The following is a 24638-nucleotide window of genomic DNA, read 5'->3' on the forward strand; positions in this document are numbered from 1 at the left end:
ACACCACTAGGTCTGATTTTCACTCCTCTAATGACCTTTCCACCTCAGGTTCAGAAACTGATAGACGCGACAACTTCGGTGGATCCAGCAGTTTTTTAGGCCAGCGAAGACGACGACAACAACCAAGAAAAAGAGGAGGACCCGTAGGAGCCAGCGAAAGAAGAGACACAGACTTTTACAGAGTTACCCGATCTCAGGTAAAACACCATTGGTTGTAAACATCTCATCCAGGACTCTTAGTATTGCCGAACACAACGTACTGCAGAAAGGTCTCTCCTTCTGCCCCTCGTATAAATTCGGCACATTCGATATGGACATGGATTTGCATCGCTTTTACCGCCGTTTGAGATTACTTGTACATTTTGATTCTCCTGAGACATTACCTGTTATCTCTTCTAATGCCACAAAATCTTTGATCTCTTCACATAGCTTGGGATTACGTAACAAAAGTACATATAGACCCCCTAAGGCCTCCCATGCTGTGGAGACCTTTATCGGCTTCATTGAGCAGTCCTTCGTCAAGACATTGAGGCACGTAAATTACATACTTCCCCTAATCTCAGTGCCCTCGACTTCCAAGCCCTACAGTCGTTACGTAACGATAAAAATATCATTATTAAGCCAGCCGATAAAGGCGGGGCTATAGTGGTCATGAACAGACTAGACTATACTAATGAAATCTACCGACAACTTAATGACAACACCGTCTATCGATTATTACCAGCTGATCCCACCAGCATGATCAGAGACCACATCAAAGATACCCTTGTCCCTTATGTAGAGAAGGGTGTTATTGATGAAAAAACACGGGAGTATTTGACCAAGGACTTTCCTATCATTCCGGTGTTTTACACACTGCCCAAGATACACAAGAACCTTGAGCACCCTCCGGGCCGCCCGATTGTGGCTTCTACGGAGTCCATACTCTCCCCACTTGCCATCTTTCTAGAAAAAAACCTTACCCCGCTCATACGCACATTACCTTCATTTCTCCTTGATACAGGTGACTTTCTGCGTCAATTACAGGGCTTGAACTCACTTCCAGCGGATTTTTTGTTAGTCTCCCTAGACGTTAAAGACCTATACACCTCCATCCCACATGAACAAGGGATTCTTAGCGTGAGACACCTACTTACGAATTCACAACTCAACCCTGATGTCATAAATCTCTGCATTGACCTATTAACTATAGTTCTGACAAAGAATTTTTTTATGTTCGAGGACCAGTTCTTTCTGCAAACTAAAGGTACCGCAATGGGGTCAAATGTGGCTCCGCCCTATGCAAACAGCTACATGGCCCTATTCGAAGAAGAAATAGTGTACCCTGATCCATTGTTCCAGGCTTATTGCCTCTTTTGGAGACGCTACATAGACGACGTTTTTTGTCTATGGACGGGTACATCACAGACCCTGGACTTGTTCTTCAATACCCTCAATGCTGCTTGGCCAGGGCTTACCTTCACCATAACCAGTAGTACAGAAAAAGTTAGCTTTTTGGACACTTTGGTCTCTAAGGATGTACTAGGTACCCTTACGACTGACCTCTATACAAAACCGACTGACAGAAATAGCTTATTGCATTTTCAAAGTCTCCATCCCACTGCCACAAAAAGATCTATCCCTCGGTCCCAGTTCAAACGAGTACAGAGGATAGTCACGGAACCCAATCTCCTCAAAATAAGGACGGATGAAATGTATTCCAAATTTAGAGAACGAGGTTATCCCCCTGACCTACTAACTGAGGCCATCAATCCTCCCACTACAGTGCGTCCCCCGACCAACAAAAGAGTCCCCTTTGTGCATGTATACCATCCATATGTACACATTTTACATCACTCCATCAGACGACACTGGAATATATTACGTACGGCCCATCCTCACATTCCGGAATTTCAGGAACACTTCCTGCCATGCTATAAACGCCCTTCGAACATCCGTGACTCGTTAGTTAAAGCGGACCTGGGGACCAATAAGGATAAGACACAACGTTTTCTTGGTCAACCTAAGCATGGTACCTTTCCATGCCTGCACTGTAATCAGTGCAGCAGTGTAATTCGGGGGGAGGTCTTCCATCATCCCCACTCAGGCAAAAGGTACAAGATTAAAGGTTATTTTACCTGTGAGTCATCGTTTGTAATTTATGCTATTAAATGTCCATGCGGTCTTCTGTATATTGGTGAGACAACTCAGCCAATAAGGACTCGCATCTCTAAGCACAAGTCGACCATTCGCTGTCAGAATTTGCTATTACCACTTCCATCTCATTTTATCTCTAAGGGCCATAACATATCCCAATTGAGGTTCCAGGTGTTAGAACATATCCCAGTACCCAGACGGGGGGGTAACAGAATCCACCTCCTGAAAAAGAGGGAGGCATATTGGATTCACGAGCTGCAAACCCTAGCCCCAAAAGGTCTGAATAGAGATTATGATCTCCTGGCCTTCATCTAAGTATTATCTAGACACCATGGTTATAATTCTTTACCATTATGTATTTACAATATGGGATGTACGCTAAATACTAATATGCCTGTCTTTTTCTGCAGAGTCGCCTTTACTGACACTCATCATGCAAGTCACTGCCTGCTCCCTCCCCCTCCTTGGACTTTCCCATCCTCCGTTCCGTACCCGACTGCACTGCTATAAATATGTGGATATGTGAAAACCTCTCACTGTAAAGGCCCCGTCACACATAGCGAGATCGCTGCTGAGTGACAAGTTTTGTGACGCAACAGCGATCTCATTAGCGATCTCGCTATGTGTGACACGTACCAGCGATCAGGCCCCTGCTGTGAGATCGCTGGTCGTGTCGGAATGGCCTGGGCCATTTTTTGATCGTTGAGGTCCCGCTGACATCGCTGGATCGGCGTGTGTGACGCCGATTCAGCGATGTCTTCGCTGGTGACCAGGGTAAACATCGGGTAACTAAGCGCAGGGCTGCGCTTAGTAACCCGATGTTTACCCTGGTTACCATCCTAAAAGTAAAAAAACAAACGCTACATACTTACCTATCGCTGTCTGTCCTCGGCGCTCAGCTTCTCTGGTCTGGCTGTGAGCGCCGGGCAGCCGGAAAGCAGAGCGGTGACGTCACCGCTCTGCTTTCCGGCCGCTGTGCTCACAGCCAGACCAGAGAAGCAGAGCACCGAGGACAGACAGCGATAGGTAAGTATGTAGTGCTTGTTTTTTTTTACTTTAACGATGGTAACCAGGGTAAACATCGGGTTACTAAGCGCGGCCCTGCGCTTAGTTACCCGATGTTTACCCTGGTTACCGGGGACCTCGGGATCGTTGGTCGCTGGAGAGCGGTCTGTGTGACAGCTCTCCAGCGACCAAACAGCGACGCTGCAGCGATCCGGATCGTTGTCGGTATCGCTGCAGCGTCGCTATGTGTGACGGGGCCTTAATACCCATTTGTTTATTTGCTCTTTTGTGAATACACTTCTATTTACACCTTCTTATTTACATGTATGCCCCTCTGTACTATACCTAATGCACCCATTGTTTACATTAGATTAGCGATCAGGTGACCACTCCCGCATCTATGGCAACCACATTAGCATGTGTAACAGGAAGTCTATGTCACTTCCTGTGACACACTTCCGGTCCCGGGCGATCCCCGGACTACATTTCCCAGAATTCTGGGCTCCCACACACAGGCTGGATGCGTCCTCCTTTCACTCATGACGCACTTCCGGTTTCGGCCACACAGGTAACCCCGCCCCACCGCTACTTATACTTGCCACTTATGTAGATGGGGCATTCAACTAGCAGTGGACACCGCGTTGATGTTCACCTCCTACCTATCTTATACCGGTGAGTCACTTAGAAGCCTATGCTTATTTACATCTGTCGCCTCACATTATATCTAACATCCTGCTATTGTGCAGGAACAGATCCTCAGCGCACCTTCCCTATGAGACTTGCCTTTTGAAGCCTTCTTACAAAGCCCTGTGCATTAGGTGAGCCTCCTTTCCCCTTATGATAATAATAATAATAATTGTATTTATATAGCGCCAACATATTCCGCAGCGCTTTACAAATTATAGAGGGGACTTGTACAGACAATAGACATTACAGCATAACAGAAATCACAGTTCAAAACAGATACCAGGAGGAGTGAGGGCCCTGCTGCTCGCAAGCTACAAACTATGAGGAAAAGGGGAGACACGAGAGGTGGATGGTAACAATTGCTATAGTTATTCGGACCGGCCATAGTGTAAGGCTCAGGTGTTCATGTAAAGCTGCATGAACCAGTTATCAGCCTAAGTATGTAGCAGTACAGACACAGAGGGCTAATAACTGCATGAAGTGTATGAGAACATGATGCGAGGAACCTTTTTTTTTTTTTTTTTTTTTTTAATTATAAATAGGCCACACAGGGATCGTTAGGTTAATGCATTGAGGCGGTAGGCCAGTCTGAACAAATGAGTTTTTAGGGCACGCTTAAAACTGTGGGGATTGGGGATTAATCGTATTAACCTAGGTAGTGCATTCCAAAGAATCGGCGCAGCACGTGTAAAGTCTTGGAGACGGGAGTGGGAGGTTCTGATTATTGAGGATGCTAACCTGAGGTCATTAGCGGAGCGGAGGGCACGGGTAGGGTGGTAGACTGATACCAGGGAGGAGATGTAGGGTGGTGCTGAGCCATGGAGTGCTTTGTGGATGAGGGTAGTAGTTTTGTACTGGATTCTGGAGTGGATGGGTAGCCAGTGTAATGACTGGCACAGGGTAGAGGCATCGGTGTAACGGTTGGTGAGGAATATGATCCTGGCTGCAGCATTCAGGACAGATTGGAGCGGGGAGAGTTTGGTAAGAGGGAGGCCGATTAGTAGAGAGTTACAATAGTCCAGACGAGAATGAATAAGTGAAACAGTCAGAGTTTTTGCAGAGTCGAAAGTAAGAAAAGGGCGAATTCTAGAAATGTTTTTGAGATGCAGGTAAGAAGAGCGAGCCAGTGATCGGATGTAGGGGGTGAATGAAAGGTCAGAATCAAGGATGACCCCAAGGCAGCGGGCATGTTGCTTTGGAGTAATGGTGGAACCGCACACGGAGATGGCAATGTCAGGCAAAGGTAGGTTAGTAGAGGGAGAGAACACGAGGAGTTCAGTTTTTGACAGGTTTAGTTTTAGATAGAGGGAGGACATGATGTTAGAGACAGCGGTAAGACAATCACTGGTGTTTTCTAAAAAGGTCGGTGTGATATCGGGAGCAGAAGTGTATAATTGGGTGTCGTCAGCATAGAGATGGTACTGGAAACCAAATCTACTGATTGTTTGTCCAATAGGGGCAGTATACAACGAGAAGAGTAGGGGGCCTAGGACTGATCCTTGAGGAACCCCAACAGTAAGGGGAAGGTGAGAGGAGGAGGAACCAGCAAAACATACAGTGAAGGATCGGTCAGAGAGATAGGAGGAGAACCAGGAGAGAACGGTGTCCTTGAGGCCGATGGAGCGGAGCATAGTGAGGAGGAGCTGATGATCCACAGTGTCGAATGCTGCAGAGAGATCCAAGAGAATTAGCATGGAGTAGTGACCATTAGATTTAGCTGTTAGTAGGTCATTAGAGACTTTAGTGAGGGCAGTTTCAGTAGAGTGTAAAGAGCGGAAGCCAGATTGAAGAGGGTCGAGAAGAGAGTTATCTGAGAGATAGCGGGTAAGACGGGAGTGGACCAGGCGTTCGAGGAGTTTAGAGATGAAGGGAAGATTAGAGACAGGTCTATAATTAGCGGCACAGTTTTGATCGAGGGATGGTTTTTTAAGTAATGGATGTATGATGGCATGCTTAAATGAGGAAGGAAAAATACCGGAAGTGAGGGAAAGGTTGAATATTTTTGTTAGGTGAGAGGTGACAGCCGGGGAAAGGGACTGGAGGAGATGTGACGGAATGGGGTCACTGGTGCAAGTGGTCGGGCGAGAAGATGCAAGGAGCCTGCTTACTTCTTCTTCTGTAACTGCTTCAAAGTCAGAGAGTGAACTAGATGCAGTGGGGGAGGGAGGACAGTGCATGGTATGAAGAGATTGGGAGATGATTTCCTGTCGAATGTGGTCAATTTTTTCTTTGAAGTAATTGGCCAGATCGTCAGCACGGAGATCCGTGGTTGGGGCCTGCTCTCTTGGGTTGAGTAGGGACTGGAACGTGTCAAAGAGACGTTTAGGGTTATTGGACAGGGAGGTGATGAGGGTGTTGAAGTAGGTTTGTTTGGAGAGGTGAAGGGCAGAATTGTATGTCTTTAGCATGAACTTATAATGGATGAAATCTTCGGGTAGATTAGATTTTCTCCACAGACGTTCTGCGCACCTGGAGCACCGCTGCAGGAAACGTGTTTGCAGCGTGTGCCACGGTTGTTGCCGTCTGTGCCGAGTTGTTTTATGTATAGGAGGAGCAGCTTCATCCAGAGCACTTTGCAGGGTTTCATTGTAATGCTTCAATGCAGAATCAGGACATGAGATGGAGGAGATAGGGGCCAATGAGGACTGCAAGTTCTTCATAAGTTTCTGGGTGTTAATGGCCTGTATGTTTCTATAAGTGTGGAAAGTGGGGGTGACCTGAGCGGGATGGCAGTTCTTGATAGAGAATGAAAGAAGGTTGTGGTCAGAGAGCGGGAGAGGGGAGTTTGTGAAATCATCCACTGAGCAAAGTCGGGAGAAGACCAAGTCAAGGGAGTTTCCATCTTCATGTGTTGGAGAGTTAGTATGCTGCGAGAGGCCAAAAGAGGAGGATAGAGATAAAAGGTGAGAAGCAGATGGGGAGAGGGGAGAGGCAATGGGGATGTTGAAGTCACCCATGATAAGGGTGGGGGTGTCACAGGAGAGAAAGTGTGGAAGCCAGGTGGCAAAGTGATCCAGGAACTGATGAGAGGGGCCGGGAGGACGATACACCACCGCCACTCGCATGGAGAAGGGGACGTAGAGTCTGACCACATGGACCTCAAAGGAAGGGAAGACAAGTGAGGGTACTTGGGGAATAACTTGGAAGGTACATTTGGGTGAAAGGAGCAGACCAACGCCTCCACCTGCTCTGTTGTCTGATCTTGGGGTATGAGAAAAGTGTAGTCCACCATATGAAAGAGCAGCAGCAGCAGTGGTGTCTGACTGCTGGATCCAGGTTTCAGTAAGAGCCAGGAGATTAAGAGAATTAGAAAGGAAGAAGTCATGGATGAAGGAGAGTTTATTACACACAGAGCGAGAATTCCAAAGGGCACAATTGAAAGAGACAGCAGGCATGCAGGGAATATTAATAAGGTTAGAGGGGTTTCTGGGTGTAGCAATTGGGAGGTTTGACTGGCTATAACATGGGGGGCCGGGGTTTGGAGATATGTCTCCAGCGACTAGGAGAAGGAGGATCGAAAGAGTGAGCAGATGGTTAAGTGATTTGTGAGAGCGTCTCTTGTGTTGGATGTTGGGACTGAATGGATCTGTGCAGTTAAGCAATGTGAATAGAGCATGAGTGCTATACATAGGAGAGGCAAGGACAGAGGGGCCGATATGGATGGAGTGTAGAGAGTTAATGCGAGGGCGGTGAATGTGAGTGAATGCCGCAGCCAGAATATAGATGATACAAATAAATATGGTGAGTATTTGTGCTGTTTCAAGTGAATATGGATTAGATTTAGATTGTCTTACCTGTCTCCTGCCCTGTCTAACTGCCATGTTATAACTGCCGAGTACTTAGAAAAAAAAGTACTTTGAATAAAAAATACACGAATAACAGTGCACGAATGCATCCCCAAGCTACATCTACATTTATAGAAGGCTAGCCCTTAGATCTCTCTTTTTTTTTTTTTTTTTTTTTGTGTTAAAGCTCGTTAGCAATCAATCTAACTCAGTTGAGACAACAGGACACAATAAATGTAGTGATCAGATAAACAAATGTCCAGGTCTACATGGATCATAAAGCACTTTGAAACAGTTATGTGATCTCTCTGAGTAAGGACATGCAAAAGTCAGTTGAATATCTATAAACACAAACAAAGGCATAATAGGATGACTAACATATATAGATACATGCAGGATTCAATGCCGAAGATAGAATGACTCAGATTCCATCCAAGCTGCTTGCTGTCAGGGACTGGAGCAATAGACATGCAGGATATTTCAGCTCAGAGAATGAATGATATGTTTACCTGTATGAAGAGAGAAGAGATGCTTGATTATATTCTGCCATGTTGTAACTGCCGAGTACTTAGAAAAAAAAAGTACTTTGAATAAAAAATACACGAATAACAGTGCACGAATGCACCCCTGATGGCTGTTTGTTCTTATTACAGCTTCCACCTAATATATATTATAATTGTCTCCATATTTCTTAGATTTTCACTGCGTCTCCGGTATTCTGTGCCTATATGTACCACCCTTTTGGCCAGGATTATATAACTCCAGGGTGAGAATCATTATTGTTATAAGGCTCACTATTTCTATAGCCGTGGTATAGCTTTATTTTCCTTCCTTTTTGTAGCCATTCAGTTGGACATTTCTCCATGTCCCGTGCTTCTTGGCAGTATTCCAGTACCTCTTAAGTTATTTATACTAGGTGAGAATACTCATTTTTTCACGTTTAGGTCTATCTTTCTACACATGATATTTCAATATACTTATCTACTACATTTCAGCTTATTATCTTTCAAGCCAATTTGGAATGGAAATACGCACACGTTCTACTTACTTGGTTAGTATACTGATGTCCGTCCTATATCTAGCTTCGACACGACACACCCCCTCACATAGCTCTTTTCGCCATCCTAGGATAATTGCTTCAATCTTAGAGGTCCTGCAAAAACTCCACCATAGGACCCTATCTACATATATCAGTACCCTATACTCTCCATTATACCAGCAGTCGGGTATGTAAAAATATTACCTCATCCCTACCTCTCTCCCCTACCCTCCTATCCATCACATATCAAATTATGAGATTTACCTTATTGTTTTCATTGTTTTGTTTTGTTTTTTGACATTATTATGTTTTGTTATAAATTTATGATGCAGTTTACTGAAGAAGGTCTAAATGTTTGACCGAAACGTTTATGCTGAGCTGCTATTCAAGTAATAAAATTATTTTTCTTTATTATCACGATCCACTAAGTTGAGTGCCAAGTTATTTACTAACTATAATTCAGTGGATCAGGCTGAGAAAAATTTGCTGGCTTTGTGCCAGGGTCAGGATGATATAGAAGTATATTGTCAGAAATTTAGGAAATGGTCAGTACTCACTCAGTGGAATGAATCTGCGCTGGCAGCTTTGTTCAGAAAGGGTCTCTCTGAGGCTCTTAAGGATGTCATGGTGGGATTTCCTATGCCTGCTGGTTTGAATGAGTCTTTGTCTTTAGCCATTCAGATCGGTAGACGCTTGCGCGAGCGTAAATCTGTGCACCATTTGGCGGTATTGTCAGAGATTAAACCTGAGCCTATGCAGTGCGATAGGACTATGACTAGAGTTGAACGGCAGGAATACAGACGTCTGAATGGTCTGTGTTTCTATTGTGGTGATTCTACTCATGCTATTTCTAATTGTCCTAAACGCACTAGGCGGTTCGATAGCTCTGCCGTCATTGGTACTGTACAGTCAAAATTCCTTCTGTCCATTACCTTGATATGCTCTTTGTCATCGTATTCTGTCATGGCGTTTGTGGATTCAGGCGCTGCCCTGAATCTGATGGATTTGGATTATGCTAAACGTTGTGGGTTTTTCTTGGAGCCTTTGCGGTGTCCTATTCCGTTGAGAGGAATTGATGCTACACCTTTGGCCAAGAATAAACCTCAATACTGGGCCCAGCTGACCATGTGCATGGCTCCTGCACATCAGGAAGTTATTTGCTTTCTGGTACTGCATAATTTGCATGATGTGGTCGTGTTGGGGTTGCCATGGCTGCAAACCCATAATCCAGTTTTGGATTGGAACTCTATGTTGGTATCCAGCTGGGGTTGTCAGGGGGTACATGGTGATGTTCCATTTTTGTCAATTTCATCATCCACTCCTTCTGAGGTCCCAGAGTTCTTGTCTGATTATCAGGATGTATTTGAAGAGCCCAAGTCCGATGCTCTACCTCCGCATAGGGATTGTGATTGTGCTATCAATTTGATTCCTGGTAGTAAATTCCCTAAAGGTCGATTATTTAATTTATCCGTGCCTGAACACGCCGCTATGCGCAGTTATGTGAAGGAATCCCTGGAGAAGGGACATATTCGCCCATCGTCATCACCACTGGGAGCAGGGTTCTTTTTTGTAGCCAAGAAGGATGGTTCGCTGAGACCGTGTATTGATTACCGCCTTCTTAATAAGATCACTGTTAAATTTCAGTATCCCTTGCCATTGTTATCTGACTTGTTTGCTCGAATTAAGGGGGCTAGTTGGTTCACTAAGATAGATCTTCGTGGTGCGTATAATCTGGTGAGAATCAGGCAAGGAGATGAATGGAAAACTGCATTTAATACGCCCGAGGGTCATTTTGAGTATCTAGTGATGCCGTTCGGACTTGCCAATGCTCCATCTGTGTTTCAGTCTTTTATGCATGACATCTTTCGTGAGTATCTGGATAAATTCCTGATTGTTTACTTGGATGACATTTTGATCTTCTCAGATGATTGGGAGTCTCATGTGAAGCAGGTCAGAATGGTTTTCCAGGTCCTGCGTGCTAATTCTTTGTTTGTGAAGGGATCAAAGTGTCTCTTCGGTGTGCAGAAAGTTTCATTTTTGGGGTTCATCTTTTCCCCTTCTACTATCGAGATGGATCCGGTTAAGGTCCAAGCCATCCAGGATTGGACTCAGCCGACATCTCTGAAAAGTCTGCAAAAGTTCCTGGGCTTTGCTAATTTTTATCGTCGCTTCATCTGTAATTTTTCTAGCATTGCCAAACCATTGACCGATTTGACCAAGAAGGGTGCTGATTTGGTTAATTGGTCTTCTGCTGCTGTGGAAGCTTTTCAGGAGTTGAAGCGTCGTTTTTGTTCTGCCCCTGTGTTGTGTCAACCAGATGTTTCTCTTCCGTTCCAGGTCGAGGTTGATGCTTCTGAGATTGGAGCAGGGGCGGTTTTGTCACAGAGAGGTTCTGGTTGCTCCGTGTTGAAGCCATGTGCTTTCTTTTCCAGGAAGTTTTGGGCTGCTGAGCGTAATTATGATGTGGGCAACCGAGAGTTGCTGGCCATGAAGTGGGCATTCGAGGAGTGGCGTCATTGGCTTGAAGGAGCTAAGCATCGCGTGGTGGTATTGACTGATCATAAGAACCTTACTTATCTCGAGTCTGCCAAGCGCTTGAATCCTAGACAGGCCCGTTGGTCGTTATTTTTTGCCCGCTTCGATTTTGTGATTTCGTACCTTCCGGGCTCTAAAAATGTGAAGGCGGATGCTCTGTCTAGGAGTTTTGTGCCCGACTCTCCGGGTTTATCTGAGCCGGCGAGTATCCTCAAGGAAGGAGTCATTGTGTCTGCCATCTCCCCTGATTTGCGGCGAGTGTTGCAAAAATTTCAGGCGAATAAACCTGATCGTTGTCCGGCGGAGAAACTGTTCGTCCCTGATAAGTGGACTAGTAAAGTTATCTCTGAACTTCATTGTTCGGTCTTGGCTGGTCATCCTGGAATCTTTGGTACCAGAGAGTTAGTGGCTAGATCCTTCTGGTGGCCATCTCTGTCGCGGGATGTGCGTTCTTTTGTGCAGTCCTGTGGGATTTGTGCTCGGGCTAAGCCCTGCTGTTCACGTGCCAGTGGGTTGCTTTTGCCCTTGCCGGTCCCAAAGAGGCCTTGGACACATATTTCGATGGATTTCATTTCTGACCTTCCCGTTTCTCAAAAGATGTCAGTCATTTGGGTGGTCTGTGATCGCTTTTCTAAAATGGTCCATCTGGTGCCCTTGGTTAAATTGCCTTCCTCCTCTGATTTGGTGCCTTTGTTCTTCCAGCATGTGGTTCGTTTGCATGGCATTCCTGAGAATATTGTTTCTGACAGAGTTTCCCAGTTTGTTTCAAGGTTTTGGCGAGCCTTTTGTGGTAGGATGGGCATTGACCTATCTTTTTCCTCGGCTTTCCATCCTCAGACTAATGGCCAGACCGAACGAACCAATCAGACCTTGGAAACATATCTGAGATGTTTTGTTTCTGCAGACCAGGATGATTGGGTGTCCTTTTTGCCGTTGGCTGAGTTCGCCCTTAATAATCGGGCCAGCTCGGCTACCTTGGTCTCTCCATTTTTCTGCAATTCTGGGTTCCATCCTCGTTTCTCTTCAGGACAGGTTGAGTCTTCGGATTGTCCTGGTGTGGATTCTGTGGTGGATAGGTTGCAGCAGATCTGGACTCAGGTAGTGGACAATTTGACCTTGTCCCAGGAGAAGGCTCAACTTTTCGCTAATCGCAGACGCCATGTGGGTCCCCGACTTCGTGTTGGGGATCTGGTTTGGTTATCTTCTCGTCATGTTCCTATGAAGGTTTCCTCTCCTAAATTTAAACCTCGTTTTATTGGTCCGTATAGGATTTCTGAGATTCTCAATCCTGTGTCTTTTCGTCTGACCCTCCCAGACTCCTTTTCCATACATAATGTATTCCATAGGTCGTTGTTGCGGAGATACGTGGCACCTATGGTTCCATCTGTTGAGCCTCCTGCCCCGGTTTTGGTGGAGGGGGAATTGGAGTGTATTGTGGAGAAAATTTTGGATTCTTGTGTTTCTAGACGGAAACTCCAGTATCTGGTTAAATGGAAGGGTTATGCTCAGGAAGATAATTCCTGGGTTTTTGCCTCTGATGTCCATGCTCCAGATCTTGTTCGTGCCTTTCATGTGGCTCATCCTGGTCGGCCTGGGGGCTCTGGTGAGGGTTCGGTGACCCCTCCTCAAGGGGGGGGTACTGTTGTGAATTCTGTGGCTGAATTCACTCCTGTGGTCACAAGTGGTACTGCAGCTTCTGAGCTTCCTCCCTCAGGTGTTCTGGTGAGCTCGTTGGCTGCTTTGTTATTTAACTCCACCTGATTCTGTCTTCCTTGCTCCTTGTCAATGTTCCAGTGTTGGATCTGAGCTTCTGGATCTTTCCTGTGGCCTGCTGCTCTGCTTAGATAAGTGCTTCTTTGCTTTTGTTGCTATTTTTTCTGTCCAGCTTGTCTATTCGTTTTGCTGGAAGCTCTGAGACGCAAAGGGTGTACCGCCGTGCCGTTAGTTCGGCACGGTGGGTCTTTTTGCCCCCTTTGCGTGGTTTTTTGCTTTAGGGTTTTTTGTAGACTGCAAAGTTCTCTTTGCTATCCTCGCTCTATCTAGAATATCGGGCCTCACTTTGCTGAATCTATTTCATCCCTACGTTTTGTCTTTTCATCTTGCTAACAGTCATTATATGTGGGGGGCTGCCTTTTCCTTTGGGGTATTTCTCTGAGGCAAGTCAGGCTTGTATTTCTTTCTTCAGGCTAGTCAGTTTCTCAGGCTGTGCCGAGTTGCATAGGTAGTTTTAGGCGCAATCCACAGCTGCCTTTAGTTGTGTTTAGGATAGGTTCAGGTATTGCGGTCTACAGAGATTCCACGTCTCAGAGCTCGTTCTATTGTTTTTGGGTATTGTCAGATCACTGTATGTGCTCTGATTGCTGACACACTGTGTCACTGGATTGCCTCCATAACAATATACTAATAGACACATGACACTTAGATTGCACAAAGGGGACGTCCTGTCATTTAAGCACATGACTTATGGAGAGGATTGCTTGCACCAGAAATTTTTAGGGGCTTCATTGCAAAAGGGGTGAATACATATGCACATGACAATTTTTAGTTATTTGAGCCCATAAATTTAATTTATGCCTATATTTTTCTCTCTTCACATCACCAACTTAGACTATTTAGTGCTGATGCATCACACACAAATCAGATTACTAAAATATTTACACACAGGTTTTAATGTAATACTTTCGCAAGCCACTGTAGATACAATGTGAATGGAATTATAATGCAGACTGGAAGCATACCTGCGGACAGACAGATCAAAGGTGGTGGTGATATTGGGAAACATCTAGAATTACATTTCTGGTATTTTTTTGATGTGCACTTGAGAATGCTGCAAGGAGAGCAGCACTCCAGAAAATCCATACAGGAATTAAATTGTGAAGAATAGGGCACCCCTGGGACCTCATTGTTGGAGTTGTCCTCACAAAGCCTGTCCGTGGAATCACGGGTCACCAGCCCCCCGTACTATAGAGAGAGGTCACCATCCCCCCAGTACTACAGAGAGAGGTCACCAGCCCCCCAGTACTATAGAGAGAAGTCACCAGCCCCCCGTACTATAGAGAGAGGTCACCATCCCCCCAGTACTACAGAGAGAGGTCACCAGCCCCCCAGTACTACAGAGAGAGGTCACCAGCCCCCCAGTAAAACAGAGAGAGGACACCAGCCCCCCAGTACTATAGAGAGGTCACCATCCCACCAGTACTATAGAGAGAGGTCACCAGCCCCCCAGTACTATAGAGAGAGGTCACCATCCCCCCGTACTATAGAGAGAGGTCACCATCCCCCCAGTACTACAGAGAGAGGTCACCAGCCCCCCAGTACTATAGAGAGAAGTCACCAGCCCCCCCCCCCCAGTACTACAGAGGGGTCACCAGCCCCCCAGTACTATAGAGAGGTCACCAGCCCCCCAGTACTACAGAGAGAGGACACCAGCCCCCCAGTACTATAGAGAGGTCATCATCCCACCAGTACTATAGAGAGAGGTCACCAGCCCCCCAGTACTATAGAGAGAGGTCACCAGCCCCCCAGTACTATAGAGAGAGGTCACCAGCCCCCCAGTACTACAGAGAGAGGACACCAGCCCCCCAGTACTATAGAGAGGTCACCATCCCACCAGTAGTATAGAGAGAGGTCACCAGCCCCCCAGTACTACAGAAAGAGGACACCAGCCTCCCAGTACTATAGAGAGGTCACCATCCCCCCACTACTACAGAGAGAGGTCACCAGCCCCCCAGTACAATAGAGAGATGTCCCCATCCCCCCAGTACTATAGAGAGGTCACGATCCCACCAGTAGTATAGAGAGAGGTCACCATCCCACCAGTACTACAGAGAGAGGTCACCAGCCCCCCAGTACTATAGAGAGGTCACCATCTCACCAGTAGTATAGAGAGAGGTCACCATCCCACCAGTACTACAGAGAGGACACCAGTCTTCCAGTACTACAGAGAGAGGTCACCATTCCCCCACTACTACAGAGAGAGGACACCAGCCCCCCAGTACTATAGAGAGATGTCCCCATCCCCCCAGTACTATAGAGAGGTCACCATCTCACCAGTAGTATAGAGAGAGGTCACCAGCCCTCCAGTACTACAGAGAGGTCACCAGCCCCCCAGTACTACAGAGAGGTCACCAGCCCCCCAGAATGTAATAATTATAGGGGATAACTCAGGAGACTCTTTGCGTGGAACAAGACAACTACAGGACACAGTTTTATAAGTGGTAAAGACTATATTATCACACAGTAGTATAATATCACCTCACATGTAGGACACTGACATCACATGTAGTATAATGTCACCTCACATGTAGGACACTGACATCACATGTAGTATAATGTCACCTCACATGTAGGACACTGACATCACATGTAGTATAATGTCACCTCACATGTAGGACGCTGACATCACATGTAGTATAATGTCACCTCACATGTAGGACACGGACATCACATGTAGTATAATGTCACCTCACATGTAGGACACTGACATCACATGTAGTATAATGTCACCTCACATGTAGGACACGGACATCACATGTAGTATAGTGTCACCTCACATGTAGGACACGGACATCACATGTAGTATAGTGTCACCTCACATGTAGGACACTGACATCACATGTAGTATAATGTCACCTCACATGTAGGACACCGACATCACATGTACTATAATGTCACCTCACATGTAGAACACTGACATCACATGTAGTATAATGTCACCTCACATGTAGTATAGTGTCACCTCACATGTAGGACACTGACATCACATGTAGTATAATGTCACCTCGCATGTAGGACACTGACATCACATGTAGTATAATGTCACCTCACATGTAGGACACTGACATCACATGTAGTATAATGTCACCTCACATGTAGGACACCGACATCACATGTAGTATAATGTCACCTCACATGTAGTATAATGTCACCTCACATGTAGGACACTGACATCACATGTAGTATAATGTCACCTCACATGTAGGACACTGACATCACATGTAGTATAGTGTCACCTCACATGTAGGACACCGACATCACATGTAGTATAATGTCACCTCACATGTAGTATAATGTCACCTCACATGTAGGACACTGACATCACATGTAGTATAGTGTCACCTCACATGTAGGACACTGACATCACATGTAGTATAGTGTCACCTCACATGTAGGACACTGACATCACATGTAGTATAATGTCACCTCACATGTAGGACACGGACATCACATGTAGTATAATGTCACCTCACATGTAGGACACCGACATCACATGTAGTATAATGTCACCTCACATGTAGGACACTGACATCACATGTAGTATAATGTCACCTCACATGTAGGACACTGACATCACATGTAGTATAATGTCACCTCACATGTAGTATAATGTCACCTCACATGTAGGACACTGACATCACATGTAGTATAATGTCACCTCACATGTAGGACACTGACATCACATGTAGTATAGTGTCACCTCACATGTAGGACACTGACATCACATGTAGTATAATGTCACCTCACATGTAGGACACTGACATCACATGTAGTATAATGTCACCTCACATGTAGGACACTGACATCACATGTATTATAATGTCACCTCACATGTAGGACGCTGACATCACATGTAGTATAGTGTCACCTCACATGTAGTATAATGTCACCTCAGATGTAGTATAGTGTCACCTCACATGTAGGACACTGACATCACATGTAGTATAATGTCACCTCGCATGTAGGACACTGACATCACATGTAGTATAATGTCACCTCACATGTAGGACACTGACATCACATGTAGTATAATGTCACCTCACATGTATGACACCGACATCACATGTAGTATAATGTCACCTCGCATGTAGGACACTGACATCACATGTAGTATAATGTCACCTCACATGTAGGACACTGACATCACATGTAGTATAGTGTCACCTCACATGTAGGACACTGACATCACATGTAGTATAATGTCACCTCACATGTAGGACACTGTAACATAGTAACATAGTTAGTAAGGCCGAAAAAAGACATTTGTCCATCCAATTCAGCCTATATTCCATCATAATAAATACCCAGATCTACGTCCTTCTACAGAACCTAATAATTGTATGATACAATATTGTTCTGCTCCAGGAAGACATCCAGGCCTCTCTTGAACCCCTCGACTGAGTTCGCCATCACCACCTCCTCAGGCAAGCAATTCCAGATTCTCACTGCCCTAACAGTAAAGAATCCTCTTCTATGTTGGTGGAAAAACCTTCTCTCCTCCAGACGCAAAGAATGCCCCCTTGTGCCCGTCACCTTCCTTGGTATAAACAGATCCTCAGCGAGATATTTGTATTGTCCCCTTATATACTTATACATGGTTATTAGATCGCCCCTCAGTCGTCTTTTTTCTAGACTAAATAATCCTAATTTCGCTAATCTATCTGGGTATTGTAGTTCTCCCATCCCCTTTATTAATTTTGTTGCCCTCCTTTGTACTCTCTCTAGTTCCATTATATCCTTCCTGAGCACCGGTGCCCAAAACTGGACACAGTACTCCATGTGCGGTCTAACTAGGGATTTGTACAGAGGCAGTATAATGCTCTCATCATGTGTATCCAGACCTCTTTTAATGCACCCCATGATCCTGTTTGCCTTGGCAGCTGCTGCCTGGCACTGGCTGCTCCAGGTAAGTTTATCATTAACTAGGATCCCCAAGTCCTTCTCCCTGTCAGATTTACCCAGTGGTTTCCCGTTCAGTGTGTAATGGTGATATTGATTCCCTCTTCCCATGTGTATAACCTTACATTTATTATTGTTAAACCTCATCTGCCACCTTTCAGCCCAAGTTTCCAACTTATCCAGATCCATCTGTAGCAGAATACTATCTTCTCTTGTATTAACTGCTTTACATAGTTTTGTATCATCTGCAAATATCGATATTTTACTGTGTAAACCTTCTACCAGATCATTAATGAATATGTTGAAGAGAACAGGTCCCAATACTGACCCCTGCGGTACCCCACTGGTCACAGCGACCCAGTTAGAGACTATACCATTTATAACCACCCTCTGCTTTCTATCACTAAGCCAGTTACTAACCCATTTACACACATTTTCCCCCAGACCAAGCATTCTCATTTTGTGTACCAACCTCTTGTGCGGCACGGTATCAAACGCTTTGGAAAAATCGAGATATACCACGTCCAATGACTCACCGTGGTCCAGCCTATAGCTTACCTCTTCATAAAAACTGATTAGATTGGTTTGACAGGAGCGATTTCTCATAAACCCATGCTGATATGGAGTTAAACAGTTATTCTCATTGAGATAATCCAGAATAACATCCCTCAGAAACCCTTCAAATATTTTACCAACAATAGAGGTTAGACTTACTGGCCTATAATTTCCAGGTTCACTTTTAGAGCCCTTTTTGAATATTGGCACCACATTTGCTATGCGCCAGTCCTGCGGAACAGACCCTGTCGCTATAGAGTCACTAAAAATAAGAAATAATGGTTTATCTATTACATTACTTAGTTCTCTTAGTACTCGTGGGTGTATGCCATCCGGACCCGGAGATTTATCTATTTTAATCTTATTTAGCCGGTTTCGCACCTCTTCTTGGGTTAGATTGGTGACCCTTAATATAGGGTTGTCACGATATGGTATGAAATATCATAAGTAGTTCTTTTGCTAGCCTGAGTGGGCTAAGCCCCCCCTTCTTGGAGTAACAGTTGTAGCTGCAAATTCCTGGCTTTCCTTCTCAGAGAGTGTGGGGGTTAGAAGTTTTATGGCCGAACGGAATTTACGACTGGCATTTCCTGTGTAAGCTCTTGTCCAGCTAGAACAGGAAAAATGGCTCCAAAAATCCATGAAAGATTCTTTGTTTAGTTTTTGTTAGATATTAGGCAAACGATTTAAGCTAGAAATACGAAAATATATATTCGTAGTCCCACTCGGTGTAGCTACACATCTCATGACACTCGGGTTTCTAACTCCATCTGGTAAAGAAGTAGGGTTTTCTCTGTAAATATGTATCCCAGATAGGACATATTTGATCTCATTAGAATGCTCACGTTAATCTGAGATGAATGATGAGCTTTTTAGGACGCTGACATGTTTTGTAGTGAAGTTATAGAAATCAGAGAGAATAGTTTAAAGTTTAGGCAGAATGTAGAGAGAGGAGGGTCTGGATAAGCCAGCCTTTCTGTGATGTCACAGCCTTAATGTTTTAAGTGTCTGGCAGGCTCTGAGGAGTCACTTTTTGCTGATTTCTCCCTCTGGACTGCTTTGTCCTATTGTCCTGGAAGAGCTGAGTACATCCCATGGACTGGGATGTATGGAAACTGCACTAGCCTGGATGCCTGCAATGCTTTTAATATGTGAGTGTTATCTTTTCTCATTTATTCCCTTTATGTTATAATTACCCTTGTACATATTTGCAATTGTCTCATGTATAACATCTTTATAAACTATTTTTAATAACGCACTGCCTAGTTATTTTGAATGGGATATACTATTATATATTAGTTCGTTCTCCCGCTCTAAACCGTACCCTAAGTCTCTTGAAGGGAAAATACGCTACTGTTACTGTTGTGTTGGGTTAGCTTCGGACCCGTTTAATCGAAGCTGGTGGCAGCGAAAGTGTGCTGACGGTTGGATTATGCTGAAGCAACTGCGGGTTTGATAATTATTGTTCCTGCCTGTGTGGGAGTAGTTATCGCGTCGCTGCAGCGTGCCCAATAGCCAGTACATAGCAGGCAGCCTTTCTGGCGACTAATTACCCAGGGTGCAGTACCTAATCTGACCTGAGAGTAAGGGGGCGCCAGAGAGCTGCAAGTGTTAAGTGGAACTGTAAGCGGGATATACATAAATCCCTGCAGTTCGTGGTATATAGAAAAGCAGTGGGATACCTAGAATAAGCCCCTGCTGTAAACTAAGAGGTCAATAGCCTTGTGTGTGGTTTTTTCATCACATTGTTAGCAGTGGAGGGATAACTAAGATAAGTCCCCCTGCACATGTGATAGCCGTCTGTTGGCCTAAAGTCACCCTGATCCGTGACGTAGGGGTGACGGTCACGGTGTGAATCCTGACCCAGTGGTGACAGCGGTCGGGGGGAATCGTGACAATTGGTGGCAAGGCGGTGGGATATCTTAGAGCATTAGTGATTTGGTTTGAGTAATCATTCCTCTCACTAAAAACTTGCAGAAAGTTCTTGCGAGGACTCTGCGCAAATAAGTTTGGAGAACGAACTCAGTGCTTTTTAGTTGTGAGACAATTGTGTACGGGTAATTATCCCCTCCCTTTCTCTTCGTTTTTCTATCCTATCTTTTATTTGGCAACCATGGTTGTGCTGGGAGAAACCTTTTATGAGCAGCAGACCAGAGACACCCTTGTTGCCTTATGCAAGACACAGCACATTGACTTTGCAAGCAAAAACAAAGCCCAACTGGTCGCAGATCTGGTGCAATGGGAAGCCGCTCGAGACCAATCTCAGAGCTCAGAGGCCACAGAAGCCAGCACCAGCGAACATGGTGCTGCAGCAGAGGTCCAACCACTGAATGCTGGCCCTGTTAGTAATCCGGGCGAATTGGACCCCCACCTGCAGGCGGCCTTGAAAGAATTCCCCATTGACGACCATGAGGGACGTCGGCAGCTGATTCAGCAATACCGGCAGGAGGCCCGAGCTGAGAGAGAGGCCCAAGCTGAGCGGGAGTACCAGCTGCAGTTAGCCCGACTGCAAATGCAGGGGTTGTCCCAGACCAACCGTGAGCCTAGCAGCGCTCAGACACCGAAGCCCCGGCCTGATCACTTTCCTGTTATGGAGAAGGACGGAGATTTGGACACTTTTCTGCGGGCCTTTGAGAAAGCCTGCAGACAGTACCGGCTGCCTACAGATGAATGGGCCCGATACCTGACACCAGGGCTGAAAGGTAAAGCTCTGGATGCGTTTGCTGCCCTCCCTCAAGAACAAGATGGAGACTATGAGGCCATCAAGCAGGCTCTGATAGCCAAGTACCAGCTTACACCCGAGGTGTACCGTAGAAAGTTCCGGACCCTCCAACGTGGCCCACACGACAGTTACAGTGATGTGGTGCATGGACTGGGGACCCACTTTGACCAGTGGACCCAAGGACTGTCAGTGACCACCTTTGCACAGCTGCGAGACCTGATGATCAAAGACCAGTTTTTTCATCTTTGCCCAGCTGAGGTGCGACAGTTCGTGATGGACAGAGAACCCAAAGACGTGACGAAAGCAGCGCAGATTGCCGATGCCTATGAGGCCAACCGTAGATCGGAAGCGCGGAAGCCAGTCACCACCAGCTGGAGAGGGGGTAAGCCTGCAACCAACGCCAGTACCCCTGCCAGCCAACACACCAGAGGTCCTGTCCCTGTGGCCAACAGCACCAGACCTACCACCGAACCTCGCGCGTGTTACACCTGCAAGCGGCCTGGGCATATCAGTACCTTCTGTCCAGACAGGCCGAAGAACACCCCAGCCAAGGCCCCAGGGCCTAATGCAGCAGTTCTTTTTGTGGGTGGTGTGGTTGGGAGGGTGTGTGACAACGTACAGCCCGTCACTGTGGGAGGCCATGTTGCTACAGGCCTCAAGGACACCGGGGCTGAACGAACCCTCATCCGACCCGAACTGGCGGCCCCTGAAGAAATCATTCCGGGGAAAACCCTAACTGTCACTGGGATTGGGGGCATCAGCTGTCCCTTACCAATGGCCCGGGTTTTTATTGATTGGGGTGCTGGGAGCGGGGTGAAGGAAGTGGGGCTGTCTGATAATTTGCCCACTGATGTTTTGTTGGGGACTGATTTGGGGAGGATGTATGCATACTACGTCCCTGACACCCCTCCCCAATCTACTAATGAGGGTAAAGTTAACCCTGATGATGATGATGATGGGAAATCGCATGTGTTACCTGACCATGCTTTATCTTGTGTTGATGCATCTACTAATGATTTTTTCCCTAGGATTGATGGTGAAAATGTTGTACCTGTGCCAGCTGAACCTGATAATGATTTTTCTGTGAAGGTTAATGTGTCCATAGGTACAGGTGTGCCCAGCCACGTCGCTCTGCGGAGTGAGACGGCTGAGGAACCCCTAACAGGGGCAAGTGTCGGTGCTACAGGAAATGGGGAGATGCATGGGAACCGTGAGGAAGGTGACGCCATGAAAGTGACCAGTGCCACCGAGGAAGGTAACTGGCCCATAAGTAGCACAGCCCCTGGAGTGTTGGGGGTGGATGGGGAGGTAGAGCCCATAGCAGCGCCGGCTGATGGGCCTGTAGAAACCCCCGGGGAGACAGCCTATGTAGCTGCTGTCACCCGCAGTCAGAGTGCCCGGAACGCAGATAACTGTCTGCCTTCCGGACCCTCCTCAGTCATCACTGTGACTGAACCAGAGGTGGACCCAGAGCAGGTCCAAGAGGGTTCCCGTGGGGAAGGGACCCTGACGTCGCTTTTGGCTTCCCCTAGCCAGGAGTTTCAGGCCGCTCTGCACCCAGATGCGAGCCTAGAGAGTTTGAGACAACTTGCCGGGACGCCCTTCTCCGAGACTGATAAGGAGAAGGTGTTCTGGGAACAAGGAAGGTTGTACCGGGAGACAGTACCCGGAGAATCACAAAAGGAGTGGTTGAGGGAAAGACAGCTGGTCGTCCCACAGCAATTCCGGGGTGAGTTGTTGCGGATTGCCCATGAGATCCCGCTAGCTGGACACTTGGGGATCAGCAAAACTAAGGCCCGGCTGTCTCAACACTTCTATTGGCCTAAGATGGGGACAGATGTGTCAAACTACTGCCGCTCCTGTGTCACCTGTCAAAGAGTGGGGAAGGCGGGGCCTGCTCTTAAGGCTCCCCTGATCCCTTTGCCAGTGATAGAGGAGCCTTTCCAGAGGATCGCGGTGGACATTGTGGGCCCGCTGGCCGTCCCCAGCAGCTCTGGAAAGCAATACATCCTTACTGTGGTAGACTATGCTACCCGGTACCCAGAGGCAGTAGCTCTGTCGTCAACTAGGGCAGATAAGGTGGCGGATGCCCTGTTGGCCATCTTTTCACATGTAGGATTTCCCAGGGAAATGCTTACTGATCAAGGGACCCAATTTATGTCTCGCCTAATGGAGGCTCTCTGTAAGAAAATGCAGGTGAAGCACCTGGTATCGAGTGCGTACCACCCACAGACCAATGGCTTGTGTGAACGCTTCAATGGTACCCTCAAACAGATGCTACGCATGCTGGTTGAGACTCAAGGGCGCGACTGGGAGCGGTACCTCCCACACCTGCTGTTCGCTTACCGAGAGGTTCCGCAGGCCTCGACGGGGTTCTCCCCCTTCGAGCTCCTGTACGGCAGGCGAGTCCGGGGACCCCTTGGGTTGGTAAGAGAATCCTGGGAAGAGGAGCCGAACCCTTCTGAAGTGTCCATAGTGGAGTATGTCATGCGCTTCCGTGACAAGATGCAGACCTTGACGCAGTTGGTGCATGACAACATGACGCAGGCTCAGGCTGATCAGAAGCACTGGTACGACCAGAACGCCCGGGAGCGGACCTACCACGTGGGTCAAAAGGTGTGGGTGCTGGTCCCCGTACCAACGGATAAGCTTCAGGCAGCCTGGGAGGGCCCGTACGTCGTCCACCAACAGCTCAACCCGGTCACGTACGTGGTCACGCTTGACCACGCTCGGGGTAGGCGAAAGGCCTTTCACATCAACATGATGAAGGCTCATCACGAACGTGAACCTTTCGTCCTACCGGTCTGCAGCTTGCCCGAAGACGGTGAGGAAGACACCCTCCTGGACTTGCTGGCCCAAGCCAAGGCCAATGGGTCCATCGAGGATGTGGAGGTAAGCGCCTCGTTAACTGAACCCCAGCGGGTGCAGTTGCAAACCACCCTGGAACCTTTCCGGGTCGTGTTCTCCAACCGACCTGGGAGGACTGAGTTAGCAGTCCACGAGGTGGACACCGGGAATCACGCCCCACTACGGCGAACACCCTATCGAATCTCTGACCAGGTGCAGCAGACTATGCGCCAAGAGATCGATGAGATGTTACAGCTGGGGGTGATTCGGCGGTCAAAGAGCGCGTGGGCATCACCTGTAGTTCTCGTGCCAAAGAAGGACCGGACCACCCGGTTCTGCGTGGACTACAGGGGGCTCAACGCCATCACCGCCTCGGATGCGCACCCAATGCCGCGCATCGAGGAGCTGCTTGAGAAGTTAGCTGGCGCAAAATACCTGACAATAATGGATTTGAGTAGAGGATACTGGCAGATTCCCCTGAGCCCCGAGGCGCAGGAGAAGTCCGCCTTTATCACACCCTTTGGACTGTACGAGTCCACGGTCATGCCCTTCGGCATGAAGAATGCCCCTGCCACTTTCCAGCGGATGGTCAACCGCCTGCTTCAGGGACTGGAGACGTACGCCGTGGCGTACTTGGATGACATTGCCATCTTCA

The 24638-nt window shown here is 47.0% G+C and overlaps 1 protein-coding gene across 1 annotated transcript in view; it reads left to right on the forward strand.

Moving 5' to 3' along the window:
• The first annotated feature begins 3794 nt into the window (after positions 1 to 3794).
• Positions 3795 to 24638, forward strand: part of C6H1orf35 (chromosome 6 C1orf35 homolog) — a 184187-nt gene continuing 163343 nt past the window's right edge. Inside the window, exon 1 of the mRNA XM_069729103.1 lies at positions 3795 to 3813. The gene's annotated coding sequence lies outside the window, so the exon portion shown is untranslated. The remainder of the gene's footprint in view (positions 3814 to 24638) is intronic.

Source organism: Ranitomeya imitator, chromosome 6 (assembly GCF_032444005.1).
Source record: "Ranitomeya imitator isolate aRanImi1 chromosome 6, aRanImi1.pri, whole genome shotgun sequence".
NCBI classification, from domain to species: domain Eukaryota; kingdom Metazoa; phylum Chordata; class Amphibia; order Anura; family Dendrobatidae; genus Ranitomeya; species Ranitomeya imitator.